Below are 19,501 nucleotides of genomic sequence, written 5' to 3' on the forward strand. Positions count from 1 at the left end.
TGAAGGATTTGGCCGCCCCCCCGAAAAAAATTCCTGCGTACGTGCCTGAGCATGGGAAACTATATAGTTTCCCATATTCTTTGATCTGATCATTCAAAATGTGGCCAGTGCTTAGTTTTATATATTCAAGAAGAACTAAAGTGTCAACACTTGTGCTAACTTGAAGCATAGAAGATAGTTGGGATGAATGCAATAATAAAGAATCAATGATAATTGGCTTCTAAAATGTACCAATAGAGAAAATCTTATCTCATCTAGCATCTCATAAGAAAGCAAGGTCGTTATGGGCATAGGCATCATTTGGAAGGGTCATCTGCCCCCAGTAATTTAAGTTAATCTATTCTCGTTTTCAATATAAAAAACGCAAGAAACAGGGGTCCATTACACTTCGTAATATGTTGCACATTAACAGTTGTGCAAACTGTTTTGAAACTTCGATTCTGCACTGTAGACCCCAGAACCTTATCATCTAGAAAATAGGTAAGCTTAGTTAATGACAAAATGGTAAAAATATTCTATACTTAAATTTTGTAATGTTTGCTGAGGTCAAATTCTTTTCCTGATATTGAAGGTTCTTTTACTCCCTAAAACTTATCAATTTCAGTTAAATTTTCTTATTTAAATCTTTCGAAAGTGGGTATGAATACATCCTCTAGTTCTGCAAATACAAAAGGAATACAGTCATTGGAAAATAAATGAGGTGGTGCAAATGAAGGGTGGTCCAGGAGTCATTAATTGTTTTAATTCTTACTTCCAATATTTAATCGAAATTCCAACAGTGCTTCAAATTCTTTTGTTTGTAATTGAAACGCATAATAAGCATTGATAATGTCCTATTCTTACGTTCTGGATTCATACACTAACCCATAAATTTAGAATTGCTTCTATTTATAATACCAAGCTAACTTCTTGTAACCTGTAGTACTAGGGGACCAAGCTTTGCTTGCCAAAGGAAATTTTAGACAAAAAACGAAATTCAGTGTACCTTCCCCTTTCAGAAATGTATACCCTCCATACCCTGATTCACACAAGAAAAAACTTATCAGATTTTCTGGATGCTCTTTATCAAACAAGAAACAATGCCCAATGGGTAAGTTAATAATTCTGACTTTATTTTGAATACTTTAAATTAAAAATGTAATCGTTATTTTAAATGTAGGAAAAATGTCCAGGGGAAGATTTTCCCCCGAGGAGAATCTCCGCAGTGGTTGGAGGAATTTTCCAGGGGAAATTTGCCTGTGGAGTTTTTTTTTCATTGGACAAGACCATTTTTTTTTTCATTTTCAGTTAAAAAAATGGAAAAAAGAAAACCCAAAGGGCACTTCTTGGGTGCCATATGGCACTTTATTATTGCTTTATTAAGTCGAATTAATAAAAAGCGATGAAATATAAAAAATAGATTAAAGATGAGCCTATAAATTTCTATGATGTTCGAGTGTCTGGCCATTCTTTTCAATCCAGAAATGTCCCTCAAATTGCGCTTTTATGGTACCATATGGCACTTTATGACAGCTTTGTCAAGTCAAATTTATATAAAAAACAAAAAAACAAAAAACAATAAGATATAAGACCTATCTTTTAAATGAATCCTTGAACAGTTTTCTATGATGTTTCAGTGTCCCGATAGTGACGAAGAAAAAGAAAAGAAAAAAAGAGGACATATCAGTTCTGTCCATAAAACAGTGATTTTCCTTCTTGTTCAAGGAGGGGGAGAGGTTTTAATTTTACTGTATAAGGTTTCGATAATGGTGATTCATAGGGTTTACTTTTGGATTTGCTGCGACGCCATTTTCAAATCGCATGCAACTTAATGACGCGATGTATGGTGCTGCTGGAATAGTGCGTAGTTCAACTACAAGATTTAGTCTCCTGTACTGGGCGTGGGAGTTGAGGGAAGTGGGAAGAGAATAGGTACTTTAATATTAGCAGTGAAGCTGGCAAATGTAGCCAAGCTTATACGAAATTAAATTTAAAAAAAAAAAGGTTTTTTAGCTGAAAGTAAGGAACAGCATTGAACTGCAATTATTATGTATATAAGAGAGGTTACCCCCTCCTCAGCACATTGCTCTATATGCTAAAGTTTTTAGTATTTTTAAAAAAGTTTCATATTGTTTTAATTAAACGATCCGTGTGTTTAAGGAGGCGGTTTTAAAGAATTGGGACAAAAAAAACTTAGCGTAAAGAGCAAGGTATTGAGGAGGGGATAACCCCTCTCATATACGTAATAATTTCTGTTTGTTTTAAGTTTTAATGCTGCTCCTTACTTTCAGTTGAAAATATTGCTTTTAAAATTTTTATTTCTTATTGTTTTTAAGTAATGCGGGGAAACCCGGCTCCCCCTCCGTGGAAAATTTACTCCCCCCCCTCCAGGAAAATTCCCCCTGAATAATTCCATTCTCACTGAAAATTACCCCTAGAAAATTTCTTGCGAACGATTCCGCCTAAAAAATTCTTCTTACAACGCTTTCATTTGAAAAATACTTTAATTCCTGATTGCTTTTCAAACCATGTTAGAAATGCCCCTTCGTGGAAAATTCCACTCCAGAAATCCCCCCCCCCCCGTGAAAAGCTGCTCCTGCAGAAAATTGCCCCATGGAGAATTTTTTTTCTGTGGAAAGTTCTCCCATGGAAAATCTCTCCCCCCTCACACAGAAAGATCATTTAAACAATTCCAACTCTGCTGTAAATTTCTCTAGACATTTTCCACAAAGGATCTCCACATGTAAAATGGATTCGCTAACGAGAAAGTAAGACAAATAAAACGATTTTCCTATAGAAATTCTGGCAATTCCCCCCAGCATAAAATTTCCCCTGGAAATTAGTTGCCGTCCCCCTGTTTTTGGTCACTTAAAATGGACCCAAAGACTAAAAATATATGTTGAAATGAGCCCTTTCCTGATTTTCTAGGACTATTGGTTTGATAAAATCACACGTGGGAAGAAAAAAGAAAATAAAACGAAAAATAAACACGCATCCGTGATCTTTCTTCTGACAAAAAACACAAAATTCTAATTTTTTGCAGATAGGAGCTTGAAACATAGACAGTAGGGTTCTCTGATGTGCTGAATCTGATGGTATTTTTTTTTCAATAAGATGTCTTTACTTTTGGGGGATGTTTTCCCCCTTTTTCGAAAATTGAGCAAATTTTCCCAGGTAACATGAAACTTAATGAATCTTATATATTTGGAGTCAGTATGAAAAGCCGATTCTTTTGATGTGTCTATTGTAACAAAAATTATGTTTTTTAGAGTTTCGCTTACTATTGGGCTGAGTCGCTCCTTACTTACAGTTCGTTACCACGAACTATTCGATTCGCCATCACCCACTGAAAAGCTTATTTACATTACACCACTGTCATCTGCTGCAACTCATTGCTGACAATTTAGTAAAAGTCGAGCATCAGCACTTAATTCTATGTTTGTTTGATGTGTGTCTATTTTTTATTATGTATTGTGTAGTATTTTGAAATTTAAGCGTCTTTACTAAATAGTAACTTTTCTTCACTACCGCTTGAAGAAAAATATGCTATTGAAGACTTAGGGTAGGCACATGCCACCTCTGCTTTTTTTTCTATTGGGTGTTCTATTCACTACTATAATCTGCAGCAGCTCATTGCTGACAATGTAGTAAAAGTCGAACATCAGTACTTAATTTTATGTCTGTTTGATGTGTGTCTATTTTTTATTATGTACTATGTAATATTTTGAAAAACGAGCATCTTTGCTAAATAGTAACCTTTCTTCACTACCGCTTGAAGAAAAATATGCTACTGAAGACTTAGGGTAGGCACATCCCTCCTTTACTTTTTTCTCTTGGGTATTCATTCTCCATTATTAAATGATTTCCCGAAATAAGTTCTCCGACACCTTGAAGACACATTTAAGCTTGTATTTTTCACACAAGTTCCAACACTCCTTTCCCCTGAAGAATATCCTGTACTTCTGGCTCCCCGAATATGTACCACTTCTTGACCCCCCTCCAATAAAAATGTTGGAACTACTCCCATGGCTATGGGCATTCCATGCCATATTGCCACATAAGAGCATACAGTATTGGGTTGAAGTTTGTATTGTGCATGATTACTACTACTACTAACAACTCACCTCAGCACCAAGCCGCCTGAGGCCAACACAGCTATGCACGCTCCTCCTCCATCCCAATATATTCAAAGCCTCCCTCTTTATATCCTCACAGGAAGTTCCCATTTCCCTTAAATCTTTGTTTATGACATCCTCCCACCCCAATCGCGGACAGCCTGCTTTCAGTTTAGCCCTAGACGGCTGGCTAAAAAGGACAATATAAAAAGGACATCCGCAGAACGTGCCCTAACCTTTTCAACCTTTCTCTCATTATAGCCCTAGAAATCGGGATTGAACCCCACTTTTCGTACAGGCTACTGTTTGTGCTCCCATCGTCTTTACTAATAATACTATCAAGGTAAGTGAAGCTTTCCATCTGATTTATCTTGTCGTTACCCAACGTCACCTTTTTATCTTCACTTATTCCTAGCCTCAGCAACTTAGTCTTCTTAACATTAATTTTCAAACCTATTCTAGCACCTTGAACTCGTAAATACCTCTAAAAGTGCATTCATTTTGCTGACACTTTCATCTTGGATGCTTAAATCATCATTATAATCTATGTCCAGGAAAGTTTTTCCTCCCCATTTGATTTCTTGGGCTCCTATTGCCTTTCCTGTGTTCCTTAAAACAAAGTCCATCAAAATGGTCCATAAAAAGGGGGATAGAACATAACCCTGTTTAACTCCTGATTTAATACGAAACGAGCTCCTAACCTCATTTCCTACCTTAACCGCAGCAGTTTTGTTCTCGTTCATATTACTAATCACTCTTTTGTATTTGTCTGGTATCAAACAATTCGTGGTAACGAACTGTAAGTAAGGAGCGACCCAGCTCAATGGTAACCGAAACTCTAGAAAACTGGTTTTGGATACTAATAGATACATCAAAAGAATCAGATTTTAATGCTTATTTAATATATATAAGTTTCATCAGGTTTAGTCCTACTCATCAAAAGTTAAGCGCCTGAAAAAATTTGCCTGATTTTCGAAAAAGGGAGAAAGACCCCTTAAAAGCTATAGAACCTTAATTAAAATCACACCATCATATTCATCGCATCAGAGAACCCTATTGTAGAGGTTTCAAGCTCCTATCTTCAAAAATGTGGAATTTCGCATTTTTTGCCAGAAGAAAGATTACGGATGCGTGTTTAATTGCTCTTTTTTTCCCCAGGGGTGATCGCATCGACCCAGTGTTCCTAGAATATCGTGGGAGGGCTCATTGGAACGGAAGTTAAAAGTTCTAGTGCCCTTTTTAAGTGACCAGAAATAAAGGAGGGCAACTAGGCCACCTCCCACGCTCATTTTTTTCCCCAAGTCACCCGATCAGAATTTTGAGATAGCCATTTTGTTCAGCATGGTCGAAAATATGATAACTATGTCCTTTAGGATGACTTAATCCCCCGAAATCCCTCGGGGGAGGGCTGAAATTTATGAACTTTACCCAATGTTAACATATAGTATTGGTTATTGGGAAGTATACAGACGTTTTCAGGGGAATTTTTTCTAGTAGTTGGGGGTGGGTGGGTCGGGGGTTATGTGGGAGGAGTTTTCCATGAAGGAAGTTTTCATTGGGGATGGGACATTGCAATGAAGGGAGCGCCGAATTTCCCAGCATTATTTAAAAAAAAGATCAGAAATTAAATAAAAAAATAAGTTTTTCAACTGAAAGTAGGGAGCAATATCAAAGGTTAAAACGAACAGAAAATATTACGTATACGATTGGGTTCACCCCTTAGTCAATACCTCGCTCTTTAACCCAAAGATTTTTTAGGTCTTTCATAAGAGCTATTTATTCTAAATAATTGCCTTTGTGATTAAGGGGTCATTTTTAAAGAACTGGAACAAAATTCGAAATTTAGCGTAAAGAGCGAGGTATTGACTAGAGGCGAACCTCCAAATATACATAATAAAACTATACGAATATAGAAGTTCGTTATGGAAATTAAATCGTAAGTTATATATTTCTATTAATAATAAAAACGTTCATAAATAAAACTCAACAAGTTTCAAGGAATCCATTTAGCCAAATAAAAGTAAAATTGATATGCAAATTATGTTTTTATTATTCATGTACGGTGAGCCAAAATCAAAACCTGTATTAATTCAAAAACGTTCAAAAATTAAATAAAAAAAAAAACAAGTTTTTTTAACCGAAAGTAAGGAACGACGTTAAAACTTAAAACCACAGTTTATAGAATTAGCAGCATGATCATTCCCTATCTCACCCATTATAAAAACCCGGACCGAGGTGCGAGTGCTCCAGACAACGTTTTTGCAGATATAAACATAAGCGGCATTAGATCTTTTCACGGGTAGACAATTCAGATTTCTCTTGGACACGAAACTTAGAGTTATAATAGAAATAATCGGAAATAAGTGGAAACCCGCTATTACGAATAATATACTTTGTAACCCTCTTGGACGCGAAACTTGCAGTTATAATAGAAATAATCGGAAATAAGTGGAAACCCGCAATTACGAATAATGCACTTTGTAACCATTTCTCATTGATTGACGGAAACAGCTAACCCGCTAATGCAGAAAGAAATGGGAGGAGCTTTTTGTTCGTACCGAGAATGAAGACCAGAAATGATCTGCGATAAACTTACTGGATAATTCTATAAGCTGTGCTTAAAGCAAACAGAAATTGGTCCATATATGACAGGGGCTGTCCCCTCCTCAACGCCTCGCTCTTTACGCTTAAGTTTGACTTTGTCACAACTCCATTTTTTCTTTAACAATAAAAAACTTTAGCGTAAAGAGCGTGGCGTTGCGGAGGGGACAGCCCCTTTCATATACGGAATAATTTCTGTTCGTTTTAAGTTTTAACGTCGTTCCTTAATTTCAGTTAAAAAAACTTGTTTTTTTTATTTAATACCATACAAGAATAAGACCTTTATTAAAGCTCTTCTATTAACAAAATCGAACGCTTGCTAATAATCTATAAACTGAGGATTAAATGTGTTTGATAACTCAGGCACTTCGCAATTATTAACATAAGAGTGAAAACTTGGTCGACACATCCTCTACCCTTTCTAAAAACCGCACTGTTCTTCTCTTATCACTTTGTCTACAGCATCTTTCAGTTTAAAAAGTACCATATTACTAAGTAATTTTCTACCTACTGAGACAAGGCTAACGCTTCGGTAATTACCACACTCACTCTTATCACCTTTCTTATACAGTGGTTTAATTAGGGGTTTCCTAAAATCGCTAGGTACTTTCCCTTTTTCAAAAATCATATTCATAATCATGATTAACCTATTTCTAACCTCAGAGCCCCCATATTTAAGAAACTCATTTACCACATTATCAGCACCTGGATGCCTTATTATTTATCCTTTTAGTATTGTCGCTAATTCTTCCTCACAAAACAAATCTTCCTTCACATCTAAGGTATCACAAACTTTTTCATTTCCACTATATCTTTTCCTGCAACTCTATCTCAGTTTAGCACGATCTCAAAATGTTCTGCCCATCTCTCTTTAACTCTTTCCTTATCACTAGTTGTGGTCCCGTTCCTATCTTTAACTGGGACAGGTCTGGATTGACTATTCCCTCTCAATTTATTAACATGCCAGTACAATATTTTAATATTATGCCGTCTAGCTGCATCTTCCAGATCCTCTCCGATTTTATCCATGGCATCCAGTTCACATCTCCTTAGTTCATACTTTAAAGCTTTCTGCACTTTCTTTACTTTCCTTTTGTTTTCATATGATCTATCACGCAGATAATTCTTGTACAAGCTCCTCCCCCTCTCTATTAAACATAAAGCCTTTTCACTAATATTCCTAGCTGCAGTCCTCGCTTTCTTCCCTAAGAAACCATCAGTAGCTTCACAAATTATTTGTCTAAAATCATTCCAACCATCTTCCACATTGTCAAATTTTAAACTCTCAAGTTTAGTATTCAACTGTTCCTGAAAAGTTTCTCTCAGATTCTTAAACCTGAAGTCCACCAAGATGATAACTTCCCGGGAGGTGGTTACCCTTCCGAAATTTAAGCTTTTAATTAACCCTAGACACTACTAGATGGTGAACTTTACTTTTAACATCAATAACAGCACTCCTATATACCCTAGTATCTTGTTTTGATCCTGCCAGTCTTCGGTGTACTATAACATAATCAATAAGGTTTGCTGTCTTACCATCACGTGAATAACATGTTAACTTATGGGCCATTTCATGACCAAACACCGTATTGGTTATGACTAGATTGTTATACCTCCAAAATTGTAAAAGTCTGTATCCATTACTGTTTTCTTTTCCTACACCAAATTTACCTAGGCTAGGATACCATCTATCCTTATTTCTACCAACCTGGGCGTTAAAATCTCCTAATAAAAACACCATATTTCTACCTGGGACCCTGTCTATTTGCTCCTGTAACTGCAAGTAAAATTCATCTGAGTCACTAGTATCTCCGTCAGTCGGTTCTACAGGGGCATATACTACTATAACTGATACCCTGAACTTTTAGTCCTGAAATGAGCAATTAGTATTCGCTTATTAATACCTTCCCAGCCTAAACAAGACTTAGCAGCTTCCTTATTCCTCATGAGCCCTACTCCCTGTCTATGTGCCCCATCCTTCCTGCCTGAGTAAACAAATTAAATATCACCTAATTTCATGCTTCTTACCCCTGGGATACGAGTTTCAGAAACTCCTGAAAAGTTCAATTCGAATTGTCTGAATTGGTCAGTCAACATGTCGATACGATAGTCATTTTTTAACGTTGAAACATTCCGAGTTCCAATTTTCATGTTCTTTAATTGATATTTTTGTGCTACCTTCTCTTTCCTTAAGGAAGAATTGTAAGGTAAATCCTTTTAACACTTGAGCAAACGGTTTTGTATAAACGTTCAACATTACCTTTCCTGTCACTTGATACACATACATTACAAAGTAAGCACACTCATATGTCTTTTACCTAGGTAAGAGCAATCAGTTTCCCATTCAACATGAAAATGATAAGTATTTTCGTTTGTTGCTGGAACGAGGGGCGTCCACTGGAACGCCACTGTGATGTGTTGTAGAGATACATCAGGGAAGTTTTTGACTGCTACTTCTACTGGAACCTGCAGTGGGTTCAAGAATGCAGACTAAACCTTTGTCTTTAATTTTTCCACTTGTTTATGATAGACTGTCGCAGGCGGGGGAATTCATACCCACAGTGCTGATATTCTCAGGATCTTGCGCTGAAGTTTGTTCATTAGTCGTCTTCCACGTTCTGATGGTAAAATTGTTCAATGTTAATTGGGGTTCATTTGTTAAATTTATATCTTTAATTCCTGTTATATTAAGTACACATCAATAAATCATAAAACGAAAGTCACCTAAAGGACTTTCGGAAAACGAAGGCTATAAAAATTAAAAAAAAAAGGTGAAAATAAAAACAGAGATTAAAATCAAAACGAAACAAAGTGGATATTTCTGAAACAAGTATGTTTTTACAATCCCTATTTATAATAAGATTATAAAAAGTTTTAGTTAACGCTCCTTCTTATCATAGTTCTTGTTAACACTGCAAAAGAGTTGCCAAAAATACAAAAAGGATATAAATAACCTCATTTAAAATGAACAGACACTGACTGATCCTGACAGACACTTTCAGACGCGCTGGTCATTAGTTCTATTTTTTGCGAGTCATAGCTTTGACATGAGTAGCACAAATGACATTAGTCACCCCAAGCGTTGTGTCTGAAAATTCCCCACGAGCTACCCAAAAGTTTCCTGTGACCTACCTGTAGTTTGCGATTTATTATTAAGAAAGCCTCGTCCCCGTTCATTCCTTACTATGTATGTTTTATAAGGAAATGATGTTAGGGTAACATAAGTCACCTAAATAGGAATAGGCAGATTTTTCTTGTTCATAGGCAGCGCGCTAGCGCAGCCTAAGTAAAGAACGATGTTGGCACAATGTGTTTTTTTTTTTCTCCATACCCGGGCACCGTATCGAAGGAGTTGTCGTAGAAACTTCGAAAAGGGCTCATTCGATTGGAAATTTGGGAGGCTAGTGCCGTTTTTAATAGTCAAAAGCGACTGGAGGGCAACTAGCCCCCTCCACGCCAATCTGTCCCCCAAACACATCCAATCAAAATTTTGAGATAGCCATTTTGTTCAGCGTAGTTAATTTCCAGATAGAACATATCTTTTTGAGGAGGACACTCCCCCACAACCCTCGGGGCAAGGATTTTAAGTTATGCCCTGGGGGCATATAAGGTTTTTATACAAGGCGTTGTCGTAGAAACTTCAAAAAAGGCTCATTCGATTGGAAATTCAAAGGGCTAATGCCCTTTTTAATCATAGAAAGTGATTGGAGGGCAACTCGCCCCCCCCCACGCCCATCATTCCCCCAAACACATCCAATCAAAATTTTGAGATAGCCATTTTGTTCAGCGTAGTTGATTTCAACATAGAAAATATCTTTTTGAAGAGGACTCCCCCCCACTACCCTCGGAGCAAGGGTTTCAGGTTATGCCCTGGGGGATATAAGGTTTTTATAGAAGGTGTTGTCGTAGAAACTTCAAAAAAGGCACATGCGATTGGAAATTCAAACGGCTAGTGCCCGTTTTACTAGTTGAAAGTGATTGGAGGGCAACTAGCCCTCTACGCCCATCATTCCCCCAAACACATCCAATCAAATTTTGAGATAACCATTTTGTTCAGCGTAGTTGATTTCCAGATAGAAAATATCTTTTTGAGGTGGAAACTCCGCGACACCCCTCGGAGCTAGGTTTGTTTGGGTTTCCGGTGCGTCAGAGCTTTAATGCAGATAAAGCGTATTCTTATACTATAAAATAATGAAAATTTCTAATGTAATTCAAATCGACTAGTGCCCTTTTGACGCGTCGAAAGAGAGTGGACGGCAACGATCCCCCGCGCCCATTATTCCCCCAAACAAATCAAATCAAAATTTTGAGATAACCATTTTGTTCAGCGTAGTTGATTTTCTGATAGAAAATATGTTTTTGAGGAGGACATTCCCCTACAACGCTCGGGGCAAGGGTTTTAAGTTATGCCCTGGGGGCATATAAGGTTTTTATAGAAGGTGTTGTTGTAGAAACTTCAAGAAAGGCTCATTCGATTGGAAATTCAAAGGGCTACTGCCCTTTTTACAAGTCGAAAGCGATTGGTGGGCAACTAGCCCCCTCCCCCCCCCCCCCCCAACGCCCATCATTCCCTCACATCCAATCACATCCAATCAAAATTTTGAGATAGCCATTTTGTTCAGCTTAATTGATTTCCAGATAGAAAATATGTTTTTTAGGAGGACACTCCCCCACAACGCTCGCGGCAAGGGTTGTAAGCTATGCCCTGGGGGCATATAAGATTTTCATAGAAGGCGTTGTCATAGAAACTTCAAAAAAGGCTCATTCGACTGGAAATTCAAAGGTCTAGTGCACTTTTTAATAGTTGAAATTGATTGGACGGCAACTAACCCCCCTCTCACGCCCACCTTTTTCCAAAACACATCCAATCAAAATTTTGATATATCCATTTTGTTCAACGTAGTCGAAAGTTCAGGAAAATATGTCTTTTAAGATGATAACCCCATCAGAGCTTTCAGTGCAAGGGTTGAAAGTTATGCCCTGGGGACATATAAGGTTTATATAGAAAGTTGCTGTAGAAATTTCAAAAGGGGCTCATTTGATTGGAAAGTGAAATTGCCCTTTTTAATTGTCGAAAGTAAGTGGAGAGTAATTAACCCCCCTCTTACGCCCCCCATTTCCCCAAACATATTCAATCAAACTTTAGAGATAGCCATTTTGTTCAACGTAGTTGAAAGTTCTGGTATTTATGTATTTAAGGATGACAAACCCCCAGAGTCCCCAGGGCGAAGGTTGTAAGTTATGCCCTCGAGGTATATAAGGTTTTTAATGATAGAGTTGTCGTAAAAATTTCAAAAGGGGCTCATTCAATTGGGAATTTAGAGGGCTAGTGCCCTTTTTAATAATTGAAAGTGATTGGCCGGTAACTAACCCCTCTTTCACGCCCACCATTCCCCCAAACACACCCAATCACAATTTTCAGATAGCCATTTTGTGCAACGTAGCCGAAAATTCTTAGAAATTAGGTCTCTGAGGATGACAACCTACCCCCCCCCCCTGCCCAGCCCTCACGGCGAGGGTTGTAAGTTATCCCCTGGGGGCATATAAGGTTTTTATTGAAAGCGTTGTCGTAGAAACTTCAAAAGGGCTCATTTGATTGGAAATTGAAGGGTCTAGTGCCTTTTTTAATAGTTGAAAGTGATTGGAGAAAGACTAACGCCCATCTCACGCCCACCATACCACAAATCAACATCGATAAATAAATGAAACCCAAAACGAACAGAAATTACAATAAATAACCGAGTAAAACTCAAAACGAGCAGAAATTCACATAAGTTGGGCTCAAAACCTCTATGCCTTCCCAAGGACAGATCATAATTTGCACTTTACTGAAAAAAGTACAAATGAATGTGCATTGTTAGTTTAATATACATATACTGATATTTAGTAATCAAAATCTTAATATTATTTGATTTATTAAAGTTATAAAAGTAAAAAAAATTATATTTTTTTCAGTAAAGTGCAAATTATGATCTTGCCTTGGGAAGGCATAGGGGTCTTGAGCCCGACTTATGTTAATTTCTGCTCGTTTTGAGTTTGACCCGGTTATTTATTGTAATTTCTGTTCGTTTTGGGTTTCATTTAATTATCGATACTGATTTGTGGTAGTTTCACGCTTGGTAGATTATTTGATTTTATTTTTGCTCATTTTTGTTTCAAGGAGTTCTTTACTTTTCTTTGAAAAACTTATTTTGTGGAAAAGTTGTTTTTTAATTAATTCATTAAGGAGTGATTTCTTTTCTGTCTAAACAAGTTCAGGAATGAAAAGAACTTGCTACTGTTAAAGTTATGCAGTAAAGTAAAGCACTCCGACTGGCTAAGGTAGAATATTATAAGGTTAAATTTAAAAAAGTTGAGGGTAACCCGAGTAAGACTTGGAAATTGATTAAGTCGGTGACTTGCCCTGGTAGCGTCTTGATCCGTCCAGATAATATGGGAATGAATAATAATGTTGCAGATGAGATGTGTAATCACTTTGCTACTATTGGACAGCGTGTGTCATCATCGGTGCCAGTATTTGATCAAGATGGAGATTTTCGTCAGTTCCTACCTGAAGATTGTGATGTGTCTGCGTACCTTAAATCTGTTACTATTGATGAATTATTTGATGTTATAAATAATATGAAAAATGGTGCATCAGGAGGCGATTTTATTTCGTTGAAGGTTTTGAAGTCGATATTTCCTGTTATATCTAGTCATTTTTTAGGACTGATAAATAATTGTTTAAAAGCTGGAATATTTCCTGATTGTCTAAAGTGCGCGAATGTTATCCCGATATTTAAAGGAGGGGATAAGAATTGTTTTAGTGATTATGGACCGATTTCTTTACTGCCATTTATTTCTAGTGTGTTTGAAAAGTTGATTCATAGTAGGATGGTAAGTTTTTTCGAAAAAAGACAATTTTTTAGTTCTAGTCAGTTTGGGTTTAGTAGTCATCATTCTACAGAGCATGGAGTTTTGTTTTTAACAACTTTTATTAATGATGCTTTAGACAAGGGTCTGAAGATAGCTTCGATATTTTTGGATATTACTAAAGCATTTGACTCTGTTGATCATGATATACTAGTTCAAAAGCTATATATTAGTGGTATACGTGGTGATTTTTTAAATGTAATAGTTAGTTTTCTTAGTGGAAGGACTCAGTGTGTCGTGATGGATGGAGTTACATCTAAAATTGAATATATTTCAGTTGGAGTACCCCAGGGTTCCGTTTTGGGCCCTTTGTTGTTTTTGGTTTATATTAATGACCTTTGTAGAGCTTCAAGTAATGTGTCTTGTTCTTTAGACCTTGATACTTACGGTACTAAAGGAATTCTACCATGTTTTGCTGATGATGCCCATTTCACCGTAGCTGCTAGAACTGAAAATGAGTTGATGACTATATTGAAACATGGTATTTCTTCGATTGAAAAGTGGATGCGAGTAAATAAATTGAAACTGAATCATAATAAGTCGAATTTTTTGATTTATGGTAGAATTACTGGACATTATCCATGGATTAATAGTATAAAAGTAGGGCACCATACTATTGTAAGATCTAATAGTACTAGATACCTTGGTGTTATAATTGATGAAAGCCTTAGTTTTAAAGACCATATTGCATCTGTTAACAGCAAATTGTCTCGTAATATTGGTATTATGCGTAAACTTAGGTATGTTTTTCCGTGTGAAATTCTGAGAATGTTGTATTTTTCTATGGTTCACCTATATCTCATTTATTGTTGTATGGTTTGGTCGAAAACATTCGTAGCTCACCTCCATCTGCTCTGCGTAACACAGAATATGGCAATTAGAGTTCTTTGTGGTAATCAAATTGACCCATCTGTATCGGTGAGGCATATTTACCGCGAGTATAAAATTCTACCGTTGGCAGGAATATGTGTATTCTATAATGCTCTGTTTATGTTTAAATATTTAGCTTCGGAGTTACCATCATGTTTTTCGGGAATGTTTAGTCTTACGTCTACTATTCATGATCATTTGACACGATCTTCTCAATTGGTGCGAAGACCAGCTATGGTCACGTCTAGGTCTAGGTTTTCAATTCGCCATGTTGTTCCGTTAGTTTGGGAGAGTTTGCCAGAGGATTAGAGGAATGTTGGGGGTTTGCAGGATTTTCGTAAGTCGCTAAAGAACCATTGTTTTGATGTATATATTTTGAATGGATTATTCCACGCCACTTAAGTTTTGTTTTTGAGGAGGGTTTAGTTGCAGCTGAATATGATTATAATTATTATAATTTTGTTGGGTGTTGTTTGGTGGTTCGTTGGTTTTCGGGTCCGGTAAGTTGAGCTCTAATTATGTTTTTTTTTTTTTTTTCTATTTCTTTTTTTTTCTTTTTCTTTTTTTTTTGGTTTCTTGGTTTTTTGATTTATTAGGTGGGTTTTCTCCCGCACAAGCATTGCTTCAGGGAATCGATGATGTATATATTTTTTTTTAAATAAACCCATTGTTACTTAAAAAAAAAGAGAGTCACACTATTGCCCCATGTGTCTTTCCTCATTTAGATCTGAAAGAACATTCTCGGATCACACGAGATATTGTAAAATTCATGGCAATCAAAGAATAGAAATGCCGGCAGAAGGCAAAGATACTTTACAACTTAAAAATTTCCGAAAATCCCTGCAACAGGCTGATAAAGTATGTTTGGATTGTGAATCAAGATTGGTGGAGGTATCAGACCCATCAAGGCCAAATATAGTCAAGGAACACAAACTAGTTGCGTGTTCCTGTGCGCATGCCCGTCGCGATTCCAATAATAAAATGCAGCTGGAAGAGTTTTTTTTTACTATGGATGAGGTGGGTAGCATGGAGAAGTTATTGGTGTCTTTAATAATAAACAGCGAACGGTGCAATTTTACGATTGCGTCACACCAACTACCCAATGTCATTATCAGATAAGGAGCAACTGGCACTAGAAAAGGGGACAATTTTTTGGGTTTGTAGGAGTGCTCTTGCCCCAAAAGACGTGGTCCAGGATCACAATCATCTTATTGACCCCAATTCAACGGGAAATAGTAGCGTTCGGGAGTGTGCTAACAATTCATGTAATTTAAAAATTAAACAGCAAATCCTTCTTCCAGTTTTTATACATAATTCTAACTACGATCTGAAGTATGTGCTACCAGCAATGGCAAATCTTCAAAGAAATGGAACAGTGGATGATGCATGGGTGATAGACAGCTTTTCCTACAAAATCATTCCTAAATCATCGGAAAAGCTGCTTGTTTTTGAATTTATGTGGAGATATGTTGAAGACGACGTTGAGTACACCAATAAAATTTGCTTTTTAGATTCCTACAGTTTTTTCCCCAAATCATTGAGTGAATTAATTCAAGTGCAGAAAAACGATGACGGCTGCAGCGCTTTCCCCCTTCTCAAGCAACAATTACCAAATGATTTATACGATTTGTTGACGGTCAAGGGCATCTATCCTTAGGATCATTACTGTTCCATGTCGAGATTCGCCGAGGAAACTATTCCCTCGATCGAATCGTTTTACGACAGTCTACACGATCGTAGGTGCACCCCCGATGAATACAGTTTTGCTAAAAAAGTGTGGGCAGAGGGAGGGTGTAAAAATGGGTTTGACTACTGCAAGCTGTATTTGTCGAGTGATGTGTCAACTTTGTTAGACATTATGTTTAAAAATACGGACAGAATCTATGGGGAATTTAATCTTGATTTAGGATATTATTTTTCATCTCCTCATCTGGTAATGGACCCCATGCTAAAAATTAGCGGGGAAAAAATCGGGCTGATCACAGACATCGATCAGCACCTGTTCATCGAGAGGTCAATGAGGGGTGGATACGTTTTTCATGGGGATAGTATCTTGGAAACTGATCCAACTGGAGAGAAGACAGGGACAAAATCAGATGCACTTTTCCCTTATATGAATTCTCTCTACCCCTCGGCCATGTCCCATTATGAGCCACCCTGCGATGACTATAAATGGCTCAATGACCCTCAAGCTCCCCATTTCCCCAACAATGACAGTGTTGAGGAGAATGGGCCGGTTGGATGGTTTTTTGAAATTGATGGGGAGATACTGGTTGAGCTTCACGATTCAGTAAAGGATTTTGTTTTTGCCATGCATCAATAGACCTGTGACTAGGGACTCTTTGAGCCCCCGCAATCGGCCTTTAGTCGAGGTGGACGGATTGCATTGGTCACCTTCAAAACAAAAACTTATTGCTGACCTTCTGCCAAAAAAACATATTGTTGTACATCATTTGGCTTTAAAATGGATGTGCAACAACGGTTTCAACGTCACAAAGGTTCATAGAGCCCTCCAGTTTAGTCAAAAACCCTATCTGAAAACGTTTGTTGACACTTTTGTCAAGAAACGTTCTGAAGCGCAGACGAACGCCGAAAAAGAAATTTACAAGCTCATTTTGTATTCGGCTTTTGGTAAAATGTGTAAGAGTGTTCGCAATAGGAATCGTTGTGATGTTGTGACCGACCCCAAGCAATGTGCTCGAATTTTTGCACATCCAAACGAAACGTCTTTTGAGATTAGTTGTCCAGCTAGGTTACTCGGGAAAAGAAAAAAAACACATTGTTATGAATAAAAATATTGTTTTTAAAGGAGTGATCCAGAGAATCTCTAAGAAATACTCGTTGGAATTCCGATGTTATGTGACTCGAATAAGATGGTTAGAAAAGGAACAATCCTAAATGTGTTAAGAGAACACAGACTCCCTGATGTTAAAAGAAAAAAACCCCAAACCTAATTAATGATTTGGCGCACGGTGAAATCATCAGCTTGCGGATGGACTACACCAATTGGAGTGGGCTTTACCCAGAGCTAGTGAAACGTTGGGCACCAAATCAACTTTTATTTTTTAAATCAGAAACGGGAAGCGACATGATTTCGCGTGGTATGTTTGTCCGAAGGTGTACTTTATACAGACACACGACTAGGAAATCAAAAAACGTTGCAAAGGAGTATCCACGCGCTATGTGGATAAGAATTTCGACATGGACATCTATAGGAATTGTATTGTTCAAAATACAATTCCACGAGCCAAATTGTTGGCAATTCGTTCACTCAACTACAGGAACTTCACTGTAAATATAGAAAAAATTGCCATGAGTACCATTTCCGACAAGGTCCATTCTTGTCAAGACGGTGTGACTACCCTCCCCCTGGGGCACTATTTAACTTCCAACGAGCCGAATGTGTTAGCCATAGGAAAAGTCTCGGTTTGATTAAAGTCCAATAAATTTCCCAAAACCATGGGAGGAGGGCCTCGCGGCCTGGAGGAGGGGGCGCCCGGCCGGCCGCCAGCGGGGAGTGCCGCCACTACCAAAGTTATCTTTTTTTTACTTAGAGCAGATTTTTTTGTGCTTTTGTAAATATACATGTTGCATTCAAATTAAAAAAAGTGATGTAATTCAAAGTGTTTTTTTTTCATTAAATGTTGTAATTATAAATAAAGTATATTTATTAAAGTGCTTTTTTAAATAAATGTTTTTTTATTATAAATTAAAAAAAAAGTTTATTTTTCTTTGTTTTCTGTAAAGTGTTGTTTATAATACAAGAAATATGATTCTTTATTGATTTTGTTTTTCTCATTATTATTCTTGAACGGACTAGTAGTAATAGGGAAATTATTTAGTCATTAGTCAACAAGAGTCTACAGTTAGTTGTCCAGGTGAACTGTTGAAGGGAACATGTATCAATTTAAAACAGCATTCAGATCGTTTCTGTGTGGCCCGTCAATGTCGGGCAAAACAACACTCTTAACTAAAATAATTAAACATTGCGATAAAATGTTTATGGAAAAGCCGAAAAAATCTACTATTGTTACAGTATTTGGCAGGAGTCATACGATAAAATAAAAAAAATTGGACGGCGGTATTGGTGCAGATACAATTCATACAGGGACTTGATGTTTTCAACCAAATTACTGAACCAAACTCTTGGTTGATTATTGACGATCTGGCTGAATCTATTGAACAATGGTCCCAGAAAATGCTGCAATTGTTCACTGTTCACTCTCATCATGAACGGTTTCCAATTACTCTAGTTCTACACAACCTTTTTCATCGGAGCAAATGTATGCAAACACTGGCATTGAACTACACAAACTATATCATCTACAGAGTTGTTCGTGACTCTAGCTCACTTATAACCCTCAATAAACAATTATAACCCGGCGCCCCTAAATTTCTGCTCTCAGCATACAATCAGGCAACTAATAAGCCCTATGGCTATATCTTATTCGATCTTAATCAAAATACACCCGAGGATTTGCGTGTAGTCACAGATATTTTTGACAATGAAATTACATTATATCTCCCCGTGAACAGTAAAAAAGGCTATTAGTTGCTATCATGACACTGAAGAAACTACATGAACATAGATATCTATTTTCAGCTCTCATCACTTCGAAACTCCACCTTAGGAACGGCCTACTTAAACATGGAGTTGACAATAATTTCAATAAGCTAATATACAAACATAGTTTGAATTTTGCTGTAGGCAATATTCAGCTTACGGAACTAACTAAGCAGGGGCAGAAACAACAACGTTCCATCCTACGTACATTGGCCTCTAAAAACAAAGAAAAGAATTTTAAAAGGAAACGACTTCTTCAACCGGGTGGTAACTTTTTCACACTTATACTGCCAGTAATTGCAGGACTTGTAAATAGTTTTGTTTATGGAGAGGATAGAAAAACCCCATGTATTGGCTCGAATAGAACTCGATTTCTAGTCAGTGGAACAGTTTTAGAAAAATTTGAGAAAATACATTTACAACGACGTCATTGAGGATCATAAAAAACTGCTTTTACTTC

At 37.1% G+C, this 19,501-nt stretch overlaps 1 protein-coding gene across 1 annotated transcript in view; it reads left to right on the plus strand.

The window, feature by feature from the left end:
• Nucleotides 1-19,501, plus strand: part of LOC148951274 (INO80 complex subunit C) — a 35,876-nt gene that overhangs the window by 435 nt on the left and 15,940 nt on the right. The gene's annotated exons all lie outside the window — the stretch shown is intronic.

The sequence above is a fragment of the Artemia sp. Qi Xiang Cuo genome, chromosome 6 (genome assembly GCF_049724085.1).
Source record: "Artemia sp. Qi Xiang Cuo chromosome 6, ASM4972408v1, whole genome shotgun sequence".
NCBI lineage: Eukaryota > Metazoa > Arthropoda > Branchiopoda > Anostraca > Artemiidae > Artemia > Artemia sp. Qi Xiang Cuo.